The sequence below is a fragment of the Aethalodelphis obliquidens genome, unplaced genomic scaffold (genome assembly GCF_003676395.1).
Source record: "Aethalodelphis obliquidens isolate GAN/ISIS:26980383/991018 unplaced genomic scaffold, ASM367639v1 scaffold2, whole genome shotgun sequence".
Classification (NCBI taxonomy): Eukaryota; Metazoa; Chordata; class Mammalia; order Artiodactyla; family Delphinidae; genus Aethalodelphis; species Aethalodelphis obliquidens.
In genome coordinates this window covers 24,462,549-24,486,881 of record NW_020837946.1, presented here as the reverse complement: position 1 = coordinate 24,486,881, position 24,333 = coordinate 24,462,549, and the positions used below count along the sequence as shown (strand labels likewise).

The window sequence follows — 24,333 nt, the reverse complement described above, 5'->3', positions numbered from 1 at the left end:
AGAAAAAACAGACAAGATAAGCCAGTAAAATATGTAATATGTTTGACAGTAGTAAGGAATAGGGTAAAAATAAAATGCAAAGAGGACAGATAGTGGCAAAGAAGTTACAATTTTTGATTGGATAGTCAACACCAGGACTGGCTTGGAGTATTTTTGAGAAACTACATGAAGAAAGTGAGAGAGGGAACCACGTAGGAGCAACCTATACAGGCAGAAGGTACAACGAATACAGAGGTCCTGAGCCAGGGGTGTGCCTGATATGTTCCAGGTATGAGAAGAAGGTCAGTGTTGCAGAATAGAAGCAAGCAAGGGGGAAATGGTAGGAGATAAGGTTAGAAAAGTGATGGTAATTAGACCATGTAGTTCCTTGTAGGTCCATTTTTGGCTTTAGTGTAAGATGTATAGGAAGCCACTGAAAGTTTTGAGCAGAGGAGTGTCCTGATCTGATTTATTTTAATACTCTGATTTTTGTATTAAGAATGGAACAGGGGCTTCCCTGGTGGCGCAGTGGTTGAGAGTCCGCCTGCCGATGCAGGGGACACGGGTTCGTGCCCCGGTCCGGGAGGATCCCACATGCCGCGGAGCAGCTGGGCCCGTGAGCCATGGCCGCTGAGCCTGCGCGTCTGGAGCCTGTGCTCCGCAGCGGGAGAGGCCACAACAGTGAGACGCCCATGTACCGCAAAAAAAAAAAAAAATATGGGGCAAGGGTGGAAGAAAGGAGACCCTTCCTTCTTTCAGATGAAAGCTCACTGCATAATCCAAGGAAGAGAGAGGAATGGCTCTAACGAGAGTATCATCTTATAAGAGTGGAGGTGATGAGGTGTGGCTGGATTCTAGATACCTTTTGAAGATAGAACCTCAGAACTTTTGACATTCGGATGTGGGCTGTGACAGAAAGATGTCAAGGATAACACCCAGATATTTGGCTTGAGCAACTGGGAGAATCTGGTTCCTATTTACTAAGATAAGGTATACATTTGGGTGACTTCAACATATAGCATTAAATAAATCATGAGGATGGATATGATCATAGAAAAAAAGATGTCCTAAAACTCAGCCCCATGGGGTACTCCAACATTTAAAGGTAGAGGAGGTGAGGACAAGAGAATAATAAAGTACTCTGAGAAGAACAGAAAGATAGGAAGAATTAAGGTGTCATGAAAGCCAATTTAAAGTGTTTCAAGAAGAGAATGACCTCTATGTGGAATGCTGCTGATAAATTAAGTAAAATGATATAAATGATAAATTAAGTAAAATTTGAGCATGCAACATGGTGATCATTTTTTGACCTCGGTAAGAGCTGTTTTTGGTATGACTAAGGTCTAATGTCTAACTGGGGTAGTTTCAGGAAAAGATGAAGGAGAAAATTTAAAGATAGCAAAATTTAGCCATACTTCAAAGTTGTTTTTTTTTTCCTGTAAAGGAAAGAGAAAACAGGGTGATAGCCAAAGGGAGAAGTGGGATACGAAGAAAGTTTTTTTAAAGATAGGAGGAATAACAATATCCTTCTATGCTACAGAGGGGAAGACCTAAATCAAAAGCATGGAAAGTTCATCTATAACAGGATAGAAGACAGCAAGTAGAGGCACAGATGACACTGTGTAGGTGTGACAGAGCTTATTTTCTGATACAGGCATATGTATTGTAAAAACTGAAAAGTTAAGTGCCACATTTCCTTAGGGCATCAACTAAAGATACTACACACTCAGACATGTAATCAAAGACTACATTAATATGAGTGAGTGTCTTGTGAGACAATTTGAATAATATCATTTGCATTTCTTCTAATACCATGACAGGTTGACATCTACATCCTATGTTTTCATTGGAAAAACTCTCCAGTTATATACTACATGCTTCATTAGCTTACTTTTCTTAGAATCTAAATGTCTGCAGATTTACTCTATTTAATATGGATAAACACCCTGTGATAGGAGTTGCCAAAGTGATACTACATAATCTGTAACAGGTCCAGGGCCCATTTACAAATATGTTAAATTAAAACTGGGTATAAACTTCCATTAACCCTCTTATTTTGTATCTGGATCCAAGAAAACAAAAAAAAGTGAGTCAGGATGGGAGCTGTAACTTCAAAGAAAAATTAAATATTTAACAACGCTGAAGTAAATAAAAAGTGAATGAACGTCTGCAAATTAGGTGCAGGTAGTTGTTTGTGATATGACTGTGAATTCTACTGCATTTTTCACCTCATCAGTTTTTCCATTTATATATATACATTTTTTTAAAAAGCAGCCAGAATAAGTAAATTTGCCCCTCTTCTCCATCAAAACCAAAGTATTTCAAAATTTCATTTTCATAAGAATCACCTGAGATCTTGCTAAAAATGCAGATTCTGATTCACTAGGTCTGAAGTGAGGTTTATAATTTTGCATTTCAAACAGGGTCTCAGGTTATACCCATGCTGCTGGTTAGCAGAGCATATTTGAAGTAACAAGTCCTAATCACTGTGTCTTTTAGCATTTGCACAGAAGTTAAGATAATAAATTAGTTATTCATGCCTAATTATTTAGGTTTTCTTTTAAAACATAGAGGTAAGTAGAATTTTTAAAATATTTTAGTTGATTATAGATATGTATATTCCTATAAGAGCATATAAATATATATACAATTTTAAAACCTCCTTAAAATGTTAAAGTCTCTCATTAAAACAAACAAAAACCATAACAATTACTCAGTGCCAAAAGATTTACTCCTTATTTTATTCACCAGATATCACCTACAGCACAGAGCTTAATTTCACACCAATCCACTAATTAAATAACAAAAATTAAAGGAATAGAGGTTAAGTAAAAATGGAAACATCTATGTTGGATCTGACACACTGATTACACTGCAAAGAGAACAAACAAAACAAATAGCATTATTTAAAACTGCAGTCCTGTAGTGGCAATAAACGTTTTGCTATGACTCTGCTGTGCTGTTTTTCCCACACCTGCTCTCACTTGCCAGGTTAGAATGGCTTAATCTGCTCTACTGTGGGATCACAATCATTTGAACAAACCCCCTCAGGGCAGCAATATCCAGGCTCTATTGCTGGCTCAGAAGAGCTCCTGACATATTTCCCCATGAATTTTTAATTTTGTTTATGTATATTAAAAGCATGGCATAAGAAAAATATAGCATACCACTGATGAGAAAAGTTTCTAAACTGCTTTCATAAAGTAATAAGATCTCTCCGTAATATTGCAAAAATCCAGGGCTCACAATGTTTATGTATTAAAAAAGGATAAGGGGCATGCTGTAAAGGTCCAATTTCAGAAGAACTGTCATTCTGAAGGGCTGCTTCCTACAAACTACTCTCCTGGTTTAAGACTTAAATTACAGCACATTAAAAGGATCATACACCATGATCAAGTGGGGGTTATCCCAGGAATGCAAGGATTCTTCAATATACACAAATCAATCAATGTGATACACCATATTAAGAAACTGAAGGATAAAAACTATACGATTATCTCAATAAATGTAGAAAAAGCTTTTGACAAAATTCAACACCCATTTATGAAAATAAATAAAATAAATAAAAATAAAAACTTCCCACCCTCTGGAAAGTAGGCATAGAGGGAACTTACCTCAACATAATAAAGGCTATATATGACAAACCCACAGCCAACATCATTCTCAATGGTGAAAAACTGAAACCATTTTCACTAAGATCAGGAACAAGACAAGGTTGCCCTCTCTCACCATTATTATTCAACATAGTTTTGGAAGTTTAGCCACAGCAATGAGAGAAGAAAAAGAAAAAAAAGGAACCCAAATCCGAAAAGAAGAAGTAAAACTGTCACTGTTTGCAGATGACATGATACTATACATAGAGAATCCTAAAGAGTCTTCCAGAAAACTACTAGAGCTAATCAATGAATTTCGTAAAGTAGCAGGATACCAAATAAATGCACAGAAATCCATTGCATTCCTATACACTAATGACAAAAAATCTGAAAGAGAAATTAAGGAAACACTCCCATTTACCATTGCAACAAAAAGAATAAAATACCTAGGAATAAACCTACCTAAGGAGACAAAAGACCTGTATGCAGAAAACTATAAGACACTGATGAAAGAAATTAAAGATGATACAAACAGATGGAGAGATATACCATGTTCTTGGATTGGAAGAATCAACATTGTGAAAATGACTATACTACCCAAAGCAATCTACAGATTCAGTGCAATCCCTATCAAACTACCAATGACATTTTTCACAGAACTAGAACAAAAAATTTCACAATTTGTATGGAAACACAAAAGACCCCAAATAGCCAAAGCAATCTTGAGAAAGAAAAATGCAGCTGAAGGAATCAGACTCCTGGACTTCAGATTATACTACAAAGCTACAGTAATCAAGACAGTATGGTACTGGCACAAAAACAGAAATACAGATCAATAGAATAGGATAGAAAACCCAGAGATAACCCCCCACACATATGGTCACCTTATTTTTTATAAAGGAGGCAAGAATATACAATGGAGAAAAGACAGCCTCTTCAATAAGTGGTTCTGGGATAACTGGACAGCTACATGTAAAAGAATGAAATTAGAACACTCCCTAACACCATACACAAAAATAAACTCAAAATGGATAAAGACCTAAATGTAAGGCCAGACACTATAAAACTCTTAGAGGAAAACATAGGCAGAACACTGTATGACATAAATCACAGCAAGATCCTTTTTGACCCACCTCCTAGAGAAATGGAAATATAAACAAATAGGACCTAATGAAACTTCAAAGCTTTTGCACAGCAAAAGAAACCATAAACACGACGAAAAGACAACCCTCAGAATGGGAGAAAATATTTGCAAATGAAGCAACTGACAAAGGATTAATCTCCAAAATTTACAAGCAGCTCAATATCAAAAAAACAAACAACCCAATCCAAAAATGGGCAGAAGACCTAAATAGACATTTCTCCAAAGAAGATATACAGAGTGAAGTAAGTCAGAAAGAGAAAAACAAATACCGTATGCTAACACATATATATGGAATCTAAAAAAAAAAAAAAAAAAAAAAAAAAGGTTATGAAGAACTAGGGGCAGGATAGAAATAAAGAAGCAGACGTAGAGAATGGACTTGAGACTTGAGGACACGGGGAGGGGGAAGGGTAAGCTGGGATGAAGTGAGAAAGTGGCATGGACTTATATATACTACCAAATGTAAAATAGATAGCTAGTGGGAAGCAGCCGCATAGCACAGGGAGATCAGCTCAGTGCTTTGTGACCACCTAGATGGGTGGGATAGGGAGGGTGGGAGGGAGACGCAAGTAGGAGGAGATATGGGGATATATGTATATGTATAGCTGATTCACTTTGCTATAAAGCAGAAACTAACATACCATTGTAAAGCAATTATACTCCAATAAAGATGTTTAAAAAAAATTTCGATTGTACAGTAAATATATTGTCACATTTTTTTTGTGAGTGAGCTATTCTCTGAAAAAGTCTAATTTTATTAGGACATTCAGATGCTATTTAAGAGCCCAGGAAAGAGTAAATCATTCTACCTTAGATCATTTAACGGTTATAGGGCTACATCTTAATCTACCTTAACATACACAGACACAGATATACCCACATTTATCTATCTAATGAATTTTATATATATGTATATGTGTATGTGTCCATGGCATTAAGTGAGGTAAAATAGAGTTCAATATTTTATAACAATAGTTTACATCAATGGCATCCTTCTCATTGTTTTACATTAGTGTACTCATAAAAATAATTATATCACTAATTACCACCATTAAGATGAACTGAAATAAAAGTAATGCTTTGCCACAATGACCAAAAAATGGCTAATTCAGCAAATTTTCTTTTTCTAACTAATACAACTCCAGTTTTTCCCCATAATATTATGCTACAAAGGACACAGTTTACTTAATCTGCCAGTTATTTCTATTGTACATATAAGAAACCTAGGGCAAATATATGAATAAAATACTTTTTTACCTTAAGCCAAAATATGTATCAGCTCTCGGTGCAAGAAGTATTTAAGAACATAACACTTCAAAATCATTGAGTATGGACATATAGAATATTTTGTGTCATTTAATATAGATAATGTTTATTTTTCTAGAGTGAAAATTGATTTTTTCCATATACTATCTCATTTGATTCTCACAACAACCTTTATAAGATAATAAATGAAAAATTGCTTTCTTAGCTAGTAATTTCTATTAACATATAAAGCATTATTCTTTTTGGTCTACTGAGTCGAATAATTTGTCTAATCATCATCATCATCACCCTTATCAACAATATCATTTTATTATGTAAGGAATGATATCAGTTGCTTCTTGTTGTTGGGTGATAGTGAGTTAGGTCAAGAGAAAATTAGTTAGTTCGTCAGAAACAAAGAACAATTGTAGATGAGGGTGTAAGGGAATAAGAAAGAGAAGAAAGTTTTGTGCATTCCTTTGGAAATCTCTTCCACAGATGGAAAGGAAGTGAGTTATTACTTACTGAGGACCTATATGTATTAAGCACTACACCATAGGCTTCATTCACTTTACCTAATAATGCCCTGAGGTAGTTATTGTTATCCTCACATCGTTAATGAAAACAGGAGAGGGTAAATCAGCAGCCTAATATCTTCTGGGTTAATGAGTGGCAGAACCAGGACTCCAACCTGGATCCACATGACTCCAAAACTTAAGCATTTCTCACAACATGATGATTAATGAATGATCTAGTAAAGTTAGCAAATTTCCCAGATAAAACCTTGTCATATCCTAAACAGATACCAAAAAATACTATAATATTTGCATGGAAAGGGAATCTGTAGTAATCAGTATTCTAACTACTTAAATCCAAAACTTGTAGATTCCAGAAAGACTAAAGCTGAAGAATTTTGTTTCCAGTTAGTTAAAGATCTGGTTTGATTTTTGTTATCCTTTATATGATATCTTAAATAATATGAATTTTATATGAACTTTAAATAAGTTTGGACTCCATGATCACTTTGCTTACAATGTTTTGTAATTCTGAAGTAATTAGTGTTCACTTTTTTCAGTTGAGGTCAAGATTTTTCAAAAGCTGATAGAATTCTGATGAACAATCATCAATCAGCAACTCAGATCCTCTATTTTTAGTGCTTCTATGATGTAGTATTTAGTTTCTATAATTTTAGAAACCAAATTGCAACTCCCATTTTTAAGTTCTTCAAAAGTTTGTATTTACGTATCTCTGAAAGGAGCTTTTATCCAAGAAATAAAATTTACTAAAACTTTAGTACCATAAGCGCCAAGACCCAGAAAGTTTAACCACCTTGCGCCAAGTTGCATAAACAATCAAGGAATTGTTAGGAATTCACTTCTAAATGCAGTGTCATGCTTCACACATAAAATTCAATTCTCTTAATAAAGCAAACGAACTTCTTTGTACTTTGTAAAATGTATATATCACCTACTGTGGTAATCTAAGGAGAAATAAACAGAATCTCATTAAATGCATGAATATGTGGAAGAAATGTGAAAAAAGCATGGTCTGGTGGTTAAGTGACTGGGATGGTCAATCAATAAAAATGGTCCCCGATGTGTCACTAACTCAAGTATTTGTCCTTGAGAAAATATCCTCACTACTTCACAATTCCTCATTCATCCTGCTATTAAAAGATATTTAACAAAGAATTCTGATGTTTAGAATGTGCTTGAAAATATTTCAAAGCCCTAGTGTATGAATTATTGCTTGTATACAAAACTGTTTATAGGGATATTAGTATTAATATACTTGAAAATTAAGTGTACACTTATGATTCTTTCCCTATTCTTAGCAAAAAAAAAAAAGATTTCTTTTAAACTTTAAGGGTTTTCAATACCATGTCTTGGATAATTTCATATACTGTCTACAAAACAATATTTTTATATTTTACTCCTTTCAAAACCTTCTCATGAAAGAGTTTTCCTTAGTTACATTAGCAGAAGCCAAGGAAGAGAATTTGTATCTATAAATATCTGTTAAAAAGTCAACATTTGTTTACTTAAAACTGTATCATACAATTTTAATAACAGTGATAACAAAATTAACATACACCATGTCAGAAAGAATTGAGCAGCAAATGATAAATAGCTTACATTTTAAAGGGGTAAAAATAAATCTTAATTTATTATCTGAGTTATAAATTCTAAAGATCTTCATATTGTATGTGTTTGTAGATTATTTAGTAATTGAAAAACTATAGTCCTCAGTGTCCTGAATATTTTTTTTTCCCCCTTGAATCATACCACTTTATTTCCAAAACTTTGGAACAGATGGATGGATAGATAATAAAAGGTAAGTTTAAAAAAATTCATTACAACAAGCCAGGGAAAATACTCATTATTTTTCCTTCAAAAGAAATTAGATTTGAATAGAACATTGGGACTATCCAGTTAAAACTGCCTAAGTAGTATAATCTAGGTCAAGAAATGAAATGTGTTTCTGGAAATTATTTAGCTGGTACACAAATAATGTTACAACTTGCATTTCTAGCAACTTTTTTTCAGTGCATCTAAAACTCATGAATTGGCATATATTAATACAATTTTGATTAATACTAATTGCTTTTATATCTTCCATTTATTACATGCCTTGCCTATGCTTCAAACAATTAATATCTAAGGAAAGCCATAAGAAAAGTCTCAAAAAAAGTCAAGAAACAAAATGGGACTTGAAATCTGCTGATATCTTCAGCTTGTCATGAAATGTATTAAAAAAGAGAAGAAAGATGAATTTATAGATGGATAGTAAAATGCCAGTTATAGCATTTAGGAAGTGGTTATATGAATGTTTACTGTAAATTCTTTCAACTTTGTATATTTGAGAATTTTAATAAAATGCTGGAAAGTAGAACCTAATTAATGCTCTTTATCAAATCATTAAACTTTATGCCATACATGAATTAAAATACTATCTTTAGTGTTTGTCACTTTCTTTGAACATGGGATATTAAAATAACAAACTAAAAAAAGGATTTAAAACTCCATTAACAAATATTTTCTCTTTCCACCTCATAGATTATACTTCAAAATCTATTCTGGGACAATGGGCCACCTCCCAACACACACACACACACACACACACACACACACACACACACACACATGCACACTTTAAGTTGAGAAATTCCAGGTACAGTCCATTAAATGCTCTGACCCATATCTAAGAAAGCAGCACCAGTTTAAACAATGACTTGCATTCCTATTGCTGAAAATTAGAGTCAACCATGAGAATATATTTATTGGAAAGAATAAATAAGGACACAAATACAATATACATTGTATAACTGAACAAAAACAAATTCATCTGAAACATTTTCATTGATTAACAATCTAAATATTTAGTGAGTTCCAACTTCTAGAAATTATTTGTTGATAAAAAAAGAGGAAGACAGTATTCCAGGATTTTTAATTTGTTATTTGCAATTTTGTTCAATTGTACAAAATCAGTAGTACTACTCCTTTGTTGTAAGTATTTATTGTTAAGTGATATGATTTAAATCAATGGGAAGAATAACAGAGTAAGAAATCTACTTCTTATACAGATGTATGAAAAAAATGTGCCTTACAGAATGTCCATGTTAAAAGAGATGAGAGAAAATTAAAATTTTTATTTTTAAATGAATCTATCCAACACATGGAACGTGTGAATATGGTATGCTAGGGAAAAATAGAAAATTAAAAGACCAAAAGGATACTTGAAGAGCAGGAAATGAGAAACAAAAGAACAGAGAACTAGAGAAAATAAAAGTCAAGCTGCTATTGAATAATAAAAGTTAGGTCCTGCTATTTGAAATTCGTGAGGCCTTTATACTTGAAGAACTATAGATTATTGGAGTTAGGAAAAATTATGATCAAATTTTAAATGAAAGTTTCCTACAAATTCATAAAGGACAAAAATTCAGTCTATAGCATTAGCTTACTTTAACATGTTCATAATCCGTCAACAGTTTGCTTACTAAGGGTGATGGGGATTAAGAAAGTAGGTTTTCTATTTTTAAATGTTTATATAACAGTTTTAAGTAGTTATTTGAAAAAAGTAGTGATGGAGAAATGGGAAATTATTATTTTAAAATAAATGAAAGTTGTAAATTAAGTCTTTGATATGAATAAACTCCAAGTATATGTAATGAAAAAAACTCAGTTTGGACTCAGAATGAGAAACCCTGAGTTCTAATTCTGACTTTGATAACAAGCAATTTATGAAGATCATTCTTAGGTAGGACTGAGTAAAGGAAGTTTAAACAGAAAGATAAGAGCAAAAAATGTTAACATCTGTGTCATCTATGTATACCTAAAAAAAACAATCTATAAAAATGAGGATTCAGGCAGGAATTAGGTATTGACTTTGACAAAAGGAAATTCCCAAATAGAATAATCCAAACTAATTTTTTTTTAAAAATAAACTGAAATACTATCCAATAATACCAAAGACTCTAAGGAAAAGGAGAAATAAGAGAGAGAGGCAAAGACAATTCACATATGATGATTTAATTTGTCAGGGATAAAAATCTGTTCAGATGTTTTTATGACTTAGAGAAGTTAAGAAGGTAGTTATAAAAGCACAGCTTCATAAGAACTCTGTCTTTTGATCTTATTTTGCAAGAGACAAAGTTAAAAATAAAAACTCTTTGTATTTTGTAAGTGGGATTTTTTTGTTTTGTTTTGTTTTATAGAAGAATAAAATATAAAAGCAGGAATGGATTCTGTTTTTGTGGGATTTGAAGCTTACAAAAACTGGGGTGGGGGGAGCTCTTTGAGAAAAGAATATAAAATTAAATTTATAAAATGAGGTACAAATGTAAATATTTAGTTTTAATGAGAATGTACATTCCAACAAACAACTTATTTTTATAAATCTGACAAATACCAAAAACAACATACATTCCACAAAAATAGTATAAAATCTTTAATTATTGACTGATACAACCCTCTCTCTCTCTCTCTCTCTCTCTCTATATATATATATGTGTGTGTGTGTGTGTGTGTGTGTGTGTGTGTACTCTGATAACCGCTTCATAGACAAAGATTTAACAAAATCATTTTCTATAGAAAATATAGAGTGACAATTCAGACTTTCCTTTCTCATGTAGATAGTTTTTAAAAGTTTCTTTTAACTTCAAAACCTACTAGTGGTAAGACCATGTTAATTGTTAGAATTGCTGTCAAACTTTGGAAAACATCTATCAAGCTTTTTTTTTTCATATGAGCTGTATGATCCAGAACTTTCCACAGACTAGCTTCTAGCTCCACACATTTCAAGCTTTGTTTCTCTTCCACTACCCACAGACATCAATAGCCAGGCACCATCAAGCATATGAATAATCATTTACCACCTTTGGCCCTGCACTTTTGTATTATGAAGGGAAGTTTTATAGAGGGAAAATCAGAATGGAAAATGAAAGCAATATTAACTAATTGTGGTTAAAATATCTTTCTATTGAAAATTTTAAAAATTTACCAAGGCTTTGAAAGAAAGTAGACTGAACAGTTTAGTCTCACAATCAGCCTGCCTCTGGATACAAATAGCTTGGGGTAAGATAAGAAATAGAGTAAAGAACAAATTCATTTTAGAGCCATATGAGGGTAAATGTGAAGTGCAGTGTGAAGTTGGATCCATAGAAACATATGTTGACATTCTGCTTTCTCTCGGTAACTCTACAGAACACAAATGACATAAAGGAGAATCTGTTAATTATATATATCTAAAGACATGTCTGAAACTGCATATTCTCAAAAAATAAGGAATAAACTAATACTCCAGGAATCTCCTGGTTAATCACTACAGACAGTAATTTACACTTACTATCTCTAGTGGGTTGAATAGTGTCCCTTCCAAATCTATGTGACCTTATTTGGAATAAGGGTTTTTGCAGATTTTAGTATGGAAAGGATCAAGACAAGACCATAATGGATTAAGATGGGCCTTAAATCCAGTGAGAGTGCCCTTATAAGAAAGAAAAAAGAAGAAGACAAAGATATAGAGAAGAAAGTGATGTGAAGATGGAGGCAGAGATTAGAGTGATGTATCTATAAGCCAAGCGATACCAAGGATTACCAGCAACCACCAGAAACTAGGAGAGAAACACAGAGTAATACCTACCCTAGAGCTTCCAGAGGAATCAACCTTGCTGACATGCTGATTTTTTATTTCAGGCTTGCAGAACCAAGAGAACAAATGTCTGTTGTTTCAAGCCACCCAGTTTGTGGTAATTTGTTATGGCAGCACTAGGAAACTAATATACTATCTCTACGTAGAAGCATCTCCAAAATGGTTACCATGACACTGGATTTGTGAACAGTATGTTTATATGTATGCCTAAAGATCCATGGAATAAAGAGGTTCCTCTCAGGATATAGCAAAAACATTTTCACCAAGGACAGTTATGCCCTAACTTACGTTTCTGCAGTCCCTCTAAAACTAAGAGTGTATTAAATGCTTAAGCAACTGAGGATCAAAAAGGAAAATAAGTGATGTATTATTTCTGGGGAAAGATAACAATTCTGTAAGGTAAGTTCCCTTTCCATGAGCAATAATATAAAAACATTACAATAGAATGTTATGCTTGATTTGATATTCTTCTCTAATTTTCAAAATATTTTAATGTCCTATAACAAGTTCCAAAGACCATGTTAATTGCCTCTCTTGAGGAGAGAAACCAATACAAATATTGCTTGACCACCAGAATCACCACTCCATCTTTTTTTTTTCCATAATTAAAGTCCCTCACATTCTGTATTTACTTTGCATTTCAAGATTTTAACAGTGTCTTGATAATCACTTCTGAGATGCCATTGTAATTGTTAGACCATTTTATTGGTTCCAAAGTATCTATGGCTTGCCCATTGCACTAAATGCTCAAGATCCTAGAGTATAGTAGTCACAATGCCAGGCACAGAGCTGGATATATCTTAAATATACTGTAGATGTTTATCCACTTGAGGTGAATTTGTTACACCAACAATAATGTTGATGTCTCCACAGAAAGGCATTCAGTTTCAGAATCCCTTCAACTGTAAAGATCTACAGAGTAATCCATTTAAGAATATTTGCATTCATATTAGTTCAAAACTAAATCCAAATGCAATCTGTTTATATAGGGTTCTGTAGCTGTACTGGTGGGTTTTCTTCCATCAAGGAAAAGCTCTGGTTGGTCATATTTAACTGTGCTGGTGGAAGGCCAAGAAAAAGCTCTTCATTAACATGTACTCAGTAATTACCAAAGGCACATAGACACATCTCATTTCTACCTGCCATTATGCTCACTGGACTGTAAAATGGGATTGGGCCAAGTGGAACTGTCCCAAGCACATGAACTGTGTATACCTGGAAGGAGAATCACACAGTGTGCTCTATAGACAAGGAGTCTGCATACCTTAGCAACTCTCCCATGGACAATTTTTACAGAGTCCCTGGTCAAAATGACTGAGACTGGTTTACCACTAGGCATTTTCATTCTGCTTTAAAATATCATAATTATATTAAGGATACTATTTTAACAAAATAATACTTTAAATTATTAAATTCATAAATACTATAAAATAGGAACTAACTTTCATGTTACATTTTATGTATCAATCTGAGATGAAAGAAAAGACCTCTGAATATTATATATAGAAATTTTTCACATTCAAATCTTTAGTCTATTAAACAAAAATAGATAGGCATCAGAAAAGCAGCCTCAGTAAATGACTATGTGAACGAACAATAAAAAAAAAGTGTCTTATTATAAACTCTTTGTCTCAAATAAACAAACTCTGGGTGGCTCCTGGTGGGTGATGTTCCCTTCATCATGTTTCCACTTAGTGATAGAAGTGGAACTGGATGGCTGTTGGCTGACACCTAACAGCTCGATGCTTCCCCTGAGGAACCCCTTCTGGGAGGGTCCCATGCAGGTTGATTCTAGCATGCTGCAGAAGAGGCACAAGGGTAAATATGTGCTATCATTGTTCATTCTGTCAACACATATTCACTGTTCAGGGCAGTTCATTTAGGTCAGGAAAACAAAGACCAATAGAACTAGGCCCCCCTGCCCTTAAGAAGCTCACAATCTAGATGACAAGACCTAATATCTATTATACATATTTTCTATGGGTCTCAGTGCCATGATACATGCATATACATGGCACCAGGGGAGCATGGTAGAGTGAACAAATGAAACAGGCAATCATTTTTTGCTGTCTGAAAGTCATGAGAACTGTAATCAAGGAGGTGAACTATCATACGTATAGAGGCATCTCATATGAGATGTCTACTTCAAATTTTTTAATGTTGCTTTCTATAATAATGATATGCAGATTAACAGGCACAAACCTGTTGGTAACATCATTTTTTAAGGAAATTTCACTAGCAAAATGCTGTGATATAATAGTGTAACACTTTCATATATATTTTGGCAGGTAGATTTAAGAACTCATATTCCAAGGTACAGATATATACAGTGACACATGGGTTCTCTTGCTCTCCCATTAACTACCAGGACACAACAAGACATAAGGAGTGACTGTGGTATGTTCATATTTAGGAAAGAAATTGGGCCAGGGATTCAGGCCTTACCGTCGCTTGAGCTAGCCTGGAGAGTCATACACTGGATTTCTCATTACCTGTGTTAATCAAAAGAGCTATATGTTGAAAGCTCAACCCAATGTTCTTGTAGAAGGAAAATGGTTTTGTTGTTGTTCCAAGCAGAGGATCTCATCACAAGAGTTAGCCAATTAAAACATTTTCCCTCATCCTGGTTTTGTAATTTAAAAAATGACTAGGCTGTATTTTTTGCTTTATCTTTCATTTAAGCTTAGTAATCCATTTTCTTACTTTCCCTTTAAAATCCTTTTCATATTAATTGTGAATACAGACCTACAATTGTAGTCACTTTTCTACTAGAACAACCAGTACCAGATGATACATGAATAAATTAATCAATAAAAGTCTTAGGGATTCTAAAGAAAGTAATCTGAGTTGGTATCAGGATATCAATTATCAATTTTTTTAGATTTAATTTAATAATAGTAAAATGGAGAATCCAAATCCTAAGAACTACATTTCTGTGTCCTATTCCAAGCAGCTTACTTGCCAGGTAGAGTAAGAGACAAGTGGGGTCTATCCCATTGGCTTTAGGGTGTCTAATGTTTCTTTAAAATGTAATTATATATTTCAGTTCCTCTCTTCACTAGTGAAAGATGACACCATCCTCTGAGTCCCATTCAGCATAAGAATTACAATGAGTAGATCTTAAAACGTATTAATATAACTTAAAAGACAGGAAAGGGAGATTGGAAACTGAATTTGCAAAATACCCTCCATGATGCAGGAAAACTCTTCTCTGCTGAAACTTCAAACAAACAGACTGTATCTAATCCATCAATTACTTTGTTTTTGTGAATTAGTTTAAAACTAGGTGGTGAATGATCAAACACATTTTAAATACAAAGCAAGCAGAGAGTCACATGGGGTTCTTTTATGAAACAAAGTTTTCACTTCTCCATGTCCTATATGTTACTGTAACCACTGAAGCGGCATATAGTATATGGGACACAGAGAGCCACTCTGCTAATCGGTCCCCACAGACCTGATGGTGCACTCTGCTGCAAAAGCAATTTTAATTTTGAACTCCAATACCCTTTAATAGAACGCCAGTGCTTCAAAAATAATCACATCATGGTTAGAGTGACTTAGAGGCTCGGTTTCAACTGCATGCACCCCTCCTCTACTCTGTCTCTCCTTCCCCCTTCCTTTGCCCTTAACTTTATGCCTAGAGAAGAAACTCCTTTCATTATTTTTTGAAAACTAATACAAGGATGAGGGATATTGTTATATGAGACATTAAAAAATATTTCTCAATTACCTTTCCTTTAAGAATAAAAGATAATCATCCAAAGGGAATGACTTTTCATCACAGATTTCTGTCCTGAGTCAGAAGAGCTTTCCCTTTGAAAGGAAACACATTCCATAAGGAAGGTCTCCATCAAAAATCAAACAAGAACTGTTGTTACAAAAGAGAACTCTGGCAGCAGTTTCAGGGTAACTTGCTGGCTCTTTCTTGGACCTGTCTTAGTGGATTCTAAAGAAACTTTTTATTTTTTTTTAAGTGAGACCTCGAGGAAGTTACCTATTGAAGCTACTAATCTTTGACTACTGCTGCTGAGAAGAATGTTTCCAAATGGAACTGCATGGCCTCCCTCACCAGGAGATCATCCTACAGATGAAGTGCTGAAAAGAAAAAGCTTCCTATTTCAACTGAAGAGTAAAATCGGTGACAGGATTATTATTACTAGTGGAATATTCTCAGAATATTTCTCCAAGCTAATAAAATATTTAAAAGTAAAGAGACTACCTTCCAACTAAGTTTGAAATTAAAACCACAACTAAAGTAGACCTAAGTAGAAATTACACAAAAGATTTTTAAAAAGTAAAAATTAAAAAAAATGAGATTATATTCAGTTTTGCTCACACAGCATCAGATATTATTCCAATAATATTCTTAATTTTAATTTATTTCTATCAAACTTAATAAAAAGAACCTACACTAATACATAATTTTGTACCTAGTATGTACCTAAAGTTTGGGGGCTTTGAAATCTAGATTTAGCAGATAAACAAATATCTAAATATTCAGTGTAGATGATTAAATGCTAGTCAGAGCTATTCTAAATTACAGCTGTGCATACACAGAGTATACAAATGCCAAAATATTACATACAACCAAATTCAGTTGCCTCTTGCTCAACAAGCTTTAATCAAATGGGAAAAGCTAAATTGAAGAGCTGCTTTGTGAACATGCATTTCAATAAACCATAATGTTTATGAAATCAGAACATGGGAAAAGAAGATATCAATAAAAAGAAAATAATTCCCCATGAAAATTACCCATTTAGCATATTTCAAGTACAAATTTAGGGAATATAACTACATACTGATACATAATAATAGAGGCAAGCTCATAGGTAAAAAATATCCCAGTAACACATATTTGAATAGGTCTAGGTTGCCAGTTTATCTTAGCTTATTTCAATGTATACATGTCAGGTGACTGCTTTAGTAGAGAAACTCAGGATTTAAATAAGATGTTTCAGTGATACACTTCAATAAAATGCACCACCCCTTCCAAAAAACCCACAAAATTCTCATTTCTATAACTGGCACCATTAGATCTGGCACAAGGTAATAATTGTAGAGACCAATAGCAATTTAATTATCATCTTAGAGAACTGTTAGTAGGTCAAGAATACATTTTGGGATAACCACATCAATACAGAATAATTATTATTTACAATTATATGAATATCAATAGTGTGTCATGGCCAATATAAAACAAATCTTTCCAGCACAGAAGGCTTAACCATCACCACCATATCAACTGACCAATGCAATTTCTAGTTAGCATAGTGGTAACCATAAACGTTATCTCACAAAAGCTGGTGTTAGGAGGTGGGCAGGAAAGTGCCTAAGGTTATCATCTAGCCAAGGAATTTCACTGTAATTCTTGGTATAATACCCTAAAATTTTCAAGAAAAGAAATTGTTTTGATTATACTTCCAAATTAGATCCTCTGATTTAATAAGATAAATAAGACATATTTTCCAAACAATGGCATACTATTTGATATCACAAAAATCAAGATCTCATTGGGAACAAAGTAATGTCAAACTATTGATAGCTCTTTGTAGCCAGAGCAATCAGACAAGAAAAAGAAGTAAAAGCAATCCAAACTAAAAGGAAGAAGTAAAACTGTCACTGTTTGCAGGTGACATGATATTATATAGAGAAAAACACAAAGACTCCAGAAAAAAACCCTGTTAGACATAAAAAACAAATTCAGTAAAGTTGTAACATACAAAATCAATATACAAAAACCTTTTGTGTTTCTATTCACTAGTAACAAATTATCAGAAAGAGAAATTAAGAAAACAATCCCGGGCTTCCCTGGTGGCACAGTGGTTGGGAGTCCGCCAGCCGATGCAAGGGACACGGGTTGGTGCCCCTGTCCGGGAAGATCCCACATGCCGCGGAGTGGCTGGGCCCATGAGCCGTGGCCACTGGGCCTGCGTGTCCGGAGCCTGTGCTCCACAGCAGGAGAGGCCATAGCAGTGAGAGGCCAGCGTACCTCAAAAAAATAAATAAAAAATAAAACAATCCCATTTACAATTGCATCAAAAAATTAAAATTCTTAGGAATAAATTTAACCAAGGAGGTGAAATTCCTCTACTCTGAAAATTATAAGACATTGAGGCAAGAAAGAAAGGAGACACAAAGAGATATAAAGATATTTCATGCTCATGGACTGGAATAATTAATATTGTTAAAATGTCCATACTAACTGAAGCAATCTACAGATTCAATATAATCCCTATCAAAATTGCAGTGGCAGCAAAATTTGTGGCCCTGAACCAAGATGGTGGAGTAGAAGGACGTGCTCTCACTCCCTCTTGTGTGAACACCAGAATCACAACTAGCTGCTGGACAATCATCGACAGGAAGACACTGGAACTCACCACAAAAGATACCTCACATCCAAAGACAAAGGAGAAGTCACAATGAGATGGTAGGAGGGGTGCAATCACAGTAAAATCAAATCCCATGACTGCTGGGTGGGTGATTCACAGACTGCAGAACACTTATACCACAGAAGTCCACCCACTGGAGCCCCACGTCAGGCTTCTGAGCCCCACGTCAGGCTTCCCAACCTGGGGGTCCGGCAACAGGAGGAGGAATTTCTAGAGAATCAGACATTGAAGGATAGTGGGATTTGATTACAGGACTTGGACAGGACTGGGGGAAACAGAGACTCCACTCTTGGAGGGCACACGCAAGGTAATGTGCACATCGGGACACGGGGAAGGAGCAGTGACCCCAGGTGAGACTGAACCAGACCTACGTGCTAGTGTTGGAAGGTCTCCTGCAGAGGTGGGGGGTGGCTGGGGCTCACTGTGGGGACAAGGACACTGGCAGCAGAAGTTCTGGGAAATACTTGTAGTGAGCCCGCCCAGAGTCTGCCATTACCCCACCAAAGAGCCCAGGTAGGCTCCAGGGTTGGGTTGCCTCAGGCCAAACAACCAAGAGGGAGGAAACCCAGCCCCATCCATCAGCAATCAAGTGGATTAAAGTTTTACTGAGCTCTGCCCACCAGAGCAACACTCAGCTCTACCCACCACTAGTCCCACCCATCAGGAAACTTGCAAAAGCCTCTTAGATAGCCTCATTCACCAGAGGGCAGAGAGCAGAAGCAAGAAGAACTACAATCCTGCAGCCTGTGGAACAAAAACCACATTCACTGAAAGATAGACAAGATGAAAAGGCAGAGGGCTATGTACTAGATGAAGGAACAAGATAAAACCCCAGAAAAACAAATAAATGAAGTGAGTGGAGCTAGGCAACCTTACAGAAAAAGAATTCAGAATAATGATAGTGAAGATGATACAGACTCTCGGAAAAAGAATGGAGGCAAAGATCAAGAAGATGCAAGAAATGTTTAACAAAGACCTAGAAGAATTAAAGAACAAACAAACAGAGATGAACAATACAATAACTGAAATGAAAACTACACCAGAAGGAATCAATAGCAGAATAACTGAGGCAGAAGAACACATAAGTGAACTGGAAAACAGAATAGTGGAATTCACTGCTGCAGAACAGAATAAAGAAAAAAAGAATGAAAAGAAAAGAAGACAGCCTAAGAGACTTCTGGGACAACATTAAACAGAACAACATTCACATTATAGGGGTCCCAGAAGGAGAAGAAAGAGAGAAAGAACCCAAGAAAAAATTTGAAGAGATTATAGGTGAAAACTTCCTTAATATAGGAAAGGAAATAGCCAACCAAGTCCAGGAAGTGCAGAGAATCCCATACAGCATAAACCCAAGGAGAAACATGCCGAGACACATAGTAATCGAAGTGGCAAAAATTAAAACAAAGAAAAATTATTGAAAGAAGCAAGGGAAAAATGACAAATAACATATAAGGGAACTCCCATAAGGTTAACAGCTGATTTCTCAGTGGAAACTCTACAAGCCAGAAGGGAGTGACATGATATATTGAAAGTGATGAAAGGGAAAAACCTACAACCAAGATTACTCTACCCAGCAAGGATCTCATTCAGATTCGATGGAGAAATTAAAAGCTTTACAGACAAGCAAAAGCTAAGAGAATTCAGCACCACCAAACCAGCTGTACAACAAATGCTAAAGGAAATTCTCTAAGTGGGAAACACAAGAGAAGAAAAGGGTCTACAAAAACAAACCCAAAACAATTCAGAAAATGGTCATAGGAACATACATATCGATAATTAACTTAAACGTGAATGGATTAAATGCTCCAACCAAAAGACACAGGCTTGCTGAATGAAGACAAAAACAAGACTCATATATATGCTGTCTACATGAGACCCACTTCAAACCTAGGAACACATACAGACTGAAAATGAGGGGATGGAAAAGGATATTCCATGCAAATGGAAATCAGAAGAAAGCTGGAGTAGCAATACTCATATCAGATAAAATAGACTTTAAAATAAAGAATGTTACAAGAGACAAGGAAGGACATGACATAATGTTCAAGGGATCAATCCAACAAGAAGATATAACAATTATAAACATATATGTACCCAACATTGGAGCACCTCAATACATAAGGCAACTGCTAACAGCTATAAAAGAGGAAATTGACAGTAACACAATAATAGTGGGGGACTTTAACACCTCACTTACACTAATGAACAGATCATCCAAAATGAAATTAAATAAGCAAACAGAAGCTTTAAATGACACAATAGGCCAGATAGATTTAATTGATATTTATAGAACATTCCATCCAAAAACAGCAGATTACACTTTCTTCTTAAGTGTGCACAGAACATTCTCCAGGAGAGATCACATCTTGGGTCACAAATCAAGCCTCAGTAAACTTAAGAAAACTGAAATCATATCAAACATCTTTTCTGACCACAAGGCTATGAGATTAGAAATCAATTACAGGGAAAAAAATGTAAAAAACACAAACACATGGAGGCTAAACAATACGTTACTAAATAATCAAGACATCACTGAAGAAATCAAAGAGGAAATAAAAAAATACCTAGAGACAAATGACAAAACACGACGATCCAAAACCTATGGAATGCAGCAAAAGCAGTCTAAGAGGGAAGTTTATAGCTATACAAGTCTACCTCAAGAAACAAGAAAAATATCAAATAAACAATCTAACCTTACACCTAAAGGAACTAGATAAAGAAGAACAAACAAAACTCAAAGGTAGCAGAAGGAAAGAAATCAGAAAGATCAGAGCAGATATAAATGAAATAGAAACACAGAAAACAATAGCAAAGATCAATAAAACTAAAAGCTCGTTATTTGAGAAGATAAACAAAATTGATAAACCATTAGCCAGATTCATCAAAAAAAAAAGAGGGAGAGGACTCAAACCAATAAAATTAGAAATGAAAATGGAGAAGTTACAATGGACACAGCAGAAATATATAGCATCCTAAGAGACTACTACAAGCAACTCTACGTCAATAAAATGGACAACCTGGAAGAAATGGAAAAATGCTTAGAAAGGTATAACATTCCAAGACTGAACCAGGAAGAAATAGAAAATATGAACAGAGCAATCACAAGTAATGAAATTGAAACTGTGATTAAAAATCTTCCAACAAACAAAAGTCCAGAACCGGATGGCTTCACAGGTGAATTCTATCAAACATTTAGAGAAGAGCTAACACCCATCCTTCTCAAACTCTTCCAAAAAATTGCAGAGGAAGGAACACTCCCAAACTCACTCTATGAGCCCACCATCACCCTGATACCAAAACCAGACAAGAAACTACAAAAAAAGGAAATAAAAGACCAATATCACTGATGAATATAGATGCAAAAATCCTCAACAAAATACTAGCAAACACAATCCAACAACACATTAAAAGGATCATACACCATGATCAAGTGGGATTTATCCCAGGGATGCAAGGATTCTTCAATATATGCAAAATCAATCAATGTGATACACCATATTAAAAAATTGAAGAATAAAAACCATATGATCATCTCAATAGATGCATAAAAAGCTTTTGACAAAATTCAACACCCATTTATGATAAAAACTCTCCAATACTCACTTTGGTAGCACATATACTGAGATTAGAATGATACAGAGAAGATGAGCACAGCCCCTGTGCAAAGAGGACATTCAAGTTCATGAAGCATTCCATATTTAAAAAAAAAAACAAAAAAAAAAACACAAAAAAAAACTCTCCAGAAAGTGGGCATAGAGGGAAACTACCTCAACATCATAAAAGCCATATACAACAAACCCACAGCAAACATCATTCTCAATGGTGAAAAACTGAAAGCATTTCCTCTAAGATCAGGAACAAGACAAGGATGTCCACTCTCGCCACTATTATTAAACATAGTTTTGGAAGTCCTAGCCATGGCAATCAGAGAAGAAAAAGAAAAAAAGGAATACAAATTGGAAAAGAAGAAGTAAAACTGTCACTGTTGGCAGATGACATGATGCCATACATAAAGAATCCTAAAGACGCCACCAGAAAACTACTAGAGCTAATCAATGAATTTGGTAAAGTTGCAGGATACAAAATTAATGCATAGAAATTCATTGCATTCCTATAAACTAATGATGAAAAACCTGAAAGAGAAAGTAAGGAGACACTCCCATTTACCACTGCAACAAAAAGAATGAAATACCAAGGAATAAACCCACCTAGGGAGACAAAAGACCTGTATGCAGAAAACTATAAGACACTGATTAAAGAAATTAAAGATGATACAAATAGATGGAGAGATATACCATGTTCGTGGATTGGAAGAACAAATATTGTGAAAATGACTATACTACCCAAAGCAATCTACAGATTCAATGTAATCCCTATCAAATTACCAATGGCATTTTTTACAGAACTAGAACAAATCATCTTAAAATTTGTATGGAGACACAAAAGACCCTGAATAGCCAAAGCAATCTTGAGGGAAAAAAACGGAGCTGGAGGAATCAGACTCTCTGACTTCAGACTATACTACAATGCTACAGTAATGAAGACAATATGGTACAGGCACAAAAACAGAAACATAGATCAACGGAACAAAATAGAGAGCCCAGAGATAAACCCACGCACCTATGGTCAACTAATCTATGACAAAGGAGGCAAAAAGATATACAATGGAGAAAAGACAGTCTCTTCAATAAGTGGTGCTGGGAAAACTGGACAGCTACATGTAAAAGAATGAAATTAGAACACTCCCTAACACCATACACAAAAATAAATCAAAATGGATTAAAGACCTAAATGTAACACCGGACAGTATAAAACTCTTAGAGGAAAACATAGGAAGAACACTCTTTGACATAAATCACAGCAAGATCTTTTTTGATCCATCTCCTAGAGTAATGGAAATAAAAACAAAAATAAACAAATGGGACCTAATGAAACTTCAAAGCTTTTGCACAGCAAAGGAAACCATAAACAAGACGAAAAGACAACCCTCAGAATGGGAGAAAATATTTGCAAACGAATCAATGCACAAAGAATTACTCTCCAAAATATATAAACAGCTCATGCAGCTCAATATTAAAGAAACAAACAATGCAATAAAAAAATGGGCAGAAGACCTAAATAGACATTTCTCTGAAGAAGACATACAGTTGGCCAAGAAGCACATAAAAAGGTGCTCAACGTCACTAATTATTAGAGAAATGCAAATCAAAACTACAATGAGATATCACCTCACACCAGGTAGAATGGGCATCATCAGAAAATCTACAAACCATAGACGCTGGAGAGGGTGTGGAGAAAAGGGAACCCTCTTGCACTGTTAGCGGGAATGTAAATTGATACAGCCACTATGGAGAAGAGTATGGAGGTTCCTTAAAAAAACTAAAAATAGAATTACCATATGATCCACCAATCCCACTACTGGGCATATACCCAGGGAAAACCATGATTCAAAAAGACACATGCACCCCAATGTTCACTGCAGCACTATTTACAATAGACACATCATGGAAGCAACCTAAATGCCCATCGAGAGATGAATGGATAAAGAAGATGTGGTACATATGTACAATAGAATATTACTCAGCCATAAAAAGAAACGAAATTGGGTCATTTGTTGAGACATGGATGGATCTAGAGACTGTCATACAGAATGAAGTAAGTCAGAAAGAGAAAAACAAATATCGTATGTTAATGCATATATATGGAACCTAGAGAAATGGTACAAAGAAACCGGTTTGCAGGGCAGAAACTGAGACACAGATGTAGAGAAGAAACATATGGACACCAAGGGGGGAAAGCTGCAGGGGGTGGGGGTGTGGGTGTGATG

General features: G+C 34.9%; 1 protein-coding gene and 1 non-coding gene across 5 annotated transcripts in view; one reads left to right on the top strand and one right to left on the bottom strand.

The window, feature by feature from the left end:
* ERBB4 (erb-b2 receptor tyrosine kinase 4) overlaps positions 1–24,333 on the bottom strand; it is a 1,127,099-nt gene that overhangs the window by 819,551 nt on the left and 283,215 nt on the right. The window lies entirely within an intron of this gene.
* Positions 22,102–22,208, top strand: LOC113605505 (U6 spliceosomal RNA). Its single transcript, XR_003427255.1, has one exon. It is a non-coding gene; the product is annotated as a U6 spliceosomal RNA (small nuclear RNA).